Source organism: Bos indicus, chromosome 13 (genome assembly GCF_029378745.1).
Source record: "Bos indicus isolate NIAB-ARS_2022 breed Sahiwal x Tharparkar chromosome 13, NIAB-ARS_B.indTharparkar_mat_pri_1.0, whole genome shotgun sequence".
In the NCBI taxonomy this organism is placed as follows: domain Eukaryota; kingdom Metazoa; phylum Chordata; class Mammalia; order Artiodactyla; family Bovidae; genus Bos; species Bos indicus.
In genome coordinates this window covers 22,090,742-22,094,456 of record NC_091772.1, presented here as the reverse complement: position 1 = coordinate 22,094,456, position 3,715 = coordinate 22,090,742, and the positions used below count along the sequence as shown (strand labels likewise).

At 43.1% G+C, this 3,715-nt stretch overlaps 1 non-coding gene across 1 annotated transcript; it reads right to left on the bottom strand.

Moving 5' to 3' along the window:
• Nucleotides 1-1,360: 1,360 nt before the first annotated feature.
• TRNAS-GGA (transfer RNA serine (anticodon GGA)) lies at nt 1,361-1,433 on the bottom strand. The gene has a single exon. It is a non-coding gene; the product is annotated as a tRNA-Ser (tRNA).
• Between the last annotated feature and the right edge of the window lie 2,282 nt (nt 1,434-3,715).

Here is a 3,715-nt window from a genome sequence, read left to right as displayed (position 1 = left end):
CAGATGCAAGTCTGTTGTCCCATGGCTTGGTCAATTTAAGCAAATGATTACATCAACCTGTGTTTGATTGACAGTTTGTTTTTGTAGCCACAAGGAGAAGTCAGCTAGGCAGTTCTCAACTCTAGGCAACAGGCTACAGAAGGCAAAATGAACAGTACTGGATTCTCTGAAGCTTACTGAGAAGTTTTCTTCTTCAGAACTCAGTAAGTACTGAATCCTGATCTCAAGTGGAGGGGCATTTCCTTTTAGAGCCAAGCCGTAAATATTCCAGGTATGAAAATTCAACTGCAAAACATCCAGAGTATAAACAGATGTTCAGTACAGCATTGTCTATGGAAGATGACTTGCAGGATGGCTTAATTGTAGCACCCCTGTGTGGAAGCCTGAAAGGATTACTTTAAAGTGCTTCATGAATATTTATTCAAGTGGTAAATAAGGATGGCTGATGGGTCTCTATCTCCAGTATCGCAATATCCTGGGAGAAGGAACATGTTGGAAGTGGTGAGGTTCTTATTGCATGTGCTTCAGTATCATATTACTCACAAATGGCACAACCATACCGAATTGTAGCTTTTCTCCCCCAAATCGCTGTTGTATTTTACTACCCACTCTATTCTCTTTTAGTTGCTGCTTTTTACTTTCATTGCCTATGGAGCGGCTCAGTTTTCTTTCCTAGACTCGCAGGTGGGGATATATTATCGCATGCTAGCTGAGCTCTGGGAAGCATGCCTCTGGTCTCCAATGAGCCTAGGATCCATTTGGTGGAAAGTTAGTTATTCGCGGCTTTTCATTCTGCTGTTGAACATCTTTCCTCTTACTTCCAAGCTCTCTCTTCTTTCTTTTCTTGCTGCTTGAGGCCTCATTTGGTCCATCAACCCTGCTTTGTACCCTGTTCCCTCTGAAAACCTTATTTCATCACCTGCCAATGAGACACTGTGATGTTAGTGAACATAAATTTATGAAAGATTCTCCCAGATAAAATTCTTACCTGTAGCCAGGAAATCTTAATATTTAGATACAAGTGCTTAGTCATGTCTGACTCTTTGCAACCCCTTGGACTGTAGCCTGCCAGGCTCTTCTGTCCATGGAATTCTCCATTCTCTAGGCAATACTAGAGTGGGTAGCCATTCCTTTCTCCAGGGGATCTTCCTGATCCAGGGGATCAAACCCAGGTTTCCTGCATGGCAGGCAGATTCTTTACTGTCTGAGCCACCACGGAGTCTATATATTCTGAGTGAAGTCACTCAGTTGTGTCCGACTCTTTGCAACCCCATGGACTGTAGCCTACCAGGCTCCTCCCTCCATGGGATTCTCCAGGCAAGAGTACTGGAGTGGGTTGCCATTTCCTTCTCCAGGGGATCTTCCTGACCCAGGGATTGAACCTGGGTCTCCTGCATTCCAGGCAGATGCTTTAACCTTTGAGCCACCAGGGAAGCCCTATATGTTCTATATGCTGTCTAAGATTTTGGCTACTTGGGAGCTATTCTTGGTAGCAGAACCTTATCACAGTCTCAATGTACCAGAATTTGTAAGTTGCAATAATTTCTTATATATTTGTTGGTTATACTTAAAATGTTTTACTTAATTAAAAGAGTCATAGGTTTAAATTACTTTAACTTGGACTTTTTGTTTAGCCTCCTATACCAGGAGGCCACTGAAGATCAGCAAAATTCTCCCGCAGATGGATCCTAAGTTTTCATCTTGAGGTTGCTGCTGCTAAGTCGCTTCAGTCATGTCCGACTCTGTGCGACCCCATAGACGGCAGCCCATCAGGCTTCCCCGTCCCTGGGATTCTCCAGGCAAGAACACTGGAGTGGGTTGCCATTTCCTTCTCCAATGCATGAAAGTGAAAAGTGAAAGTGAAGTCGCTCAGTTGTGCCTGACTCTTGGCGACCCCATTGACTGCACTGACTACCACCGAACTGGTAGGCACCAGGTTCCTCTGTCCATGGGATTTTCCAGGCAAGAGTACTGGAGTGGGGTGCCATTGCCTTCTCCCATCTTGAGGTTAGGTTTATCTTTACTTTCCCAGATCAAAGCTAAGATTAGCAAATGTTTCTAAATCTAATTCACAAGTTGACACTTTCTGACTGGATTCTTTTTCAATCCATTTCAAATGTATGTTTTAAAGCCCAAAGATGGCAATACTTTTTTTTTTTTTTTTCAAAAGGAGAGAGGTAAAAAGGGAGGAATTCCTTGCATTTTGTGCCACAGCTCAGTGAAGAATCTTTAATAATTGCTACACTAACTCACTCATCATCCTAAATGCTCACTGGATTGAACTGGGTTGAACTGAGGTCTGTATTTGAGAAATTATAATATGACTTTTATGCCCACTCTGTTTTTGTGATTTTTGAAACTATAGGGTTTTCCCAGTCACATCTCTACCAAGTAATGTGACAGTCAAAGTTCTGGGATCATGTTCTTGTCCTTGAATCTTTTTAGTTTATTCTTCTCATCAGGTCATATCTCTCACTCTATAGGTTCATGTCTGGTCTTCAATTGTTTCCAGAAGGTGCATCCCTGGCACCTTCTCCCACTTCATGGAAGTTCTTTGAACCCAGATTTGTACATCAAATAAGTCGGCTTTGAAATCTCCAGGCTGCAAATTTCTTCCCTCCAAAGCCACAGCTGTAACTTGTTTCCACAACCTCTTGAGGAGACATGGTTGGTAAACACTGTTTACACAGCCTCCTTTATCTCCTTGTGTTTATTTGGCTGGATTGTATGTTAGGCAAGCCCCGCAGAAGTTTCAACAATTTATGTCATTTTGCATTTCACATGCTTAACTTTTCTCCACCTTGAGAGGCAGGATCTGTTACACCATGGTTTTCCTTTGTGTCGCTGATCTTTGTTTCATGAAGATAGTGTTATCTCAGGATTTCTGCCCCATCTTTAGGATTTTCAGGGGAATGTTAACAACAATGCTTGTGTTGGGGAGGAAGAAATTTTCCTCTATCCTTGTAGGTTTCTGAGTGGTCTAAAAATTAAATTGACTTGAGCCAGATGAACAGGAGAAAGTCAAACAAAAGTTTAATAATGTACACATGAGAGAGACCCAGGTAAACTGAGTAACTCGCCAAAATGGCTGAAGCCCTCCCTTAAATACCATCTTCAGTTAAAGACAAAAGAGGATGTTGGGGGTAGTGGTTTGGGACTTCAAGGGGGAGGAAGGAAATGGAGCGTGCATGCATATGTGCTAAGTTCCTTCCATTGTGACCCTATGGACTGTAGCCCGCCAGGTTCCTCTGTCCATGGTATTGTCCAGGCAAGAATGCTGGAGTGGGTTGCCATGCCCACCTCCAGGGAATCTTCCTGACCCAGGGATCGAACCCATGTCTTCTGTGTCTCTTGCATTGGCAAGTGGGTTCTTTTTCACTATGGAGATAGAAAAGCAAATGTTTGGTAAACAAATGTTTGCAGAGCCTGCAGAGACAATGGGACACAGAGAGGACCCTGATTTCTAGGCCCTGCCAAGTTTCCCCCACCACACTCAGCCCAGAATCATTTTTTTTTTTTTTTCCAGAAACATGTCACTCTTTTATTTTATTATTTTTTTTATTAAATTCAATTTTATTGTATTGGCTCTGCCACACATCAACATGAATCCGCCACAGGTATACACGTGTTCCCCATCCTAAACCCTCCTCCCTCCCCGTACCATCCCTCTGGGTCGTCTCAGTGCACCAGCCCCAAGCATCCAGTATTAGGCATC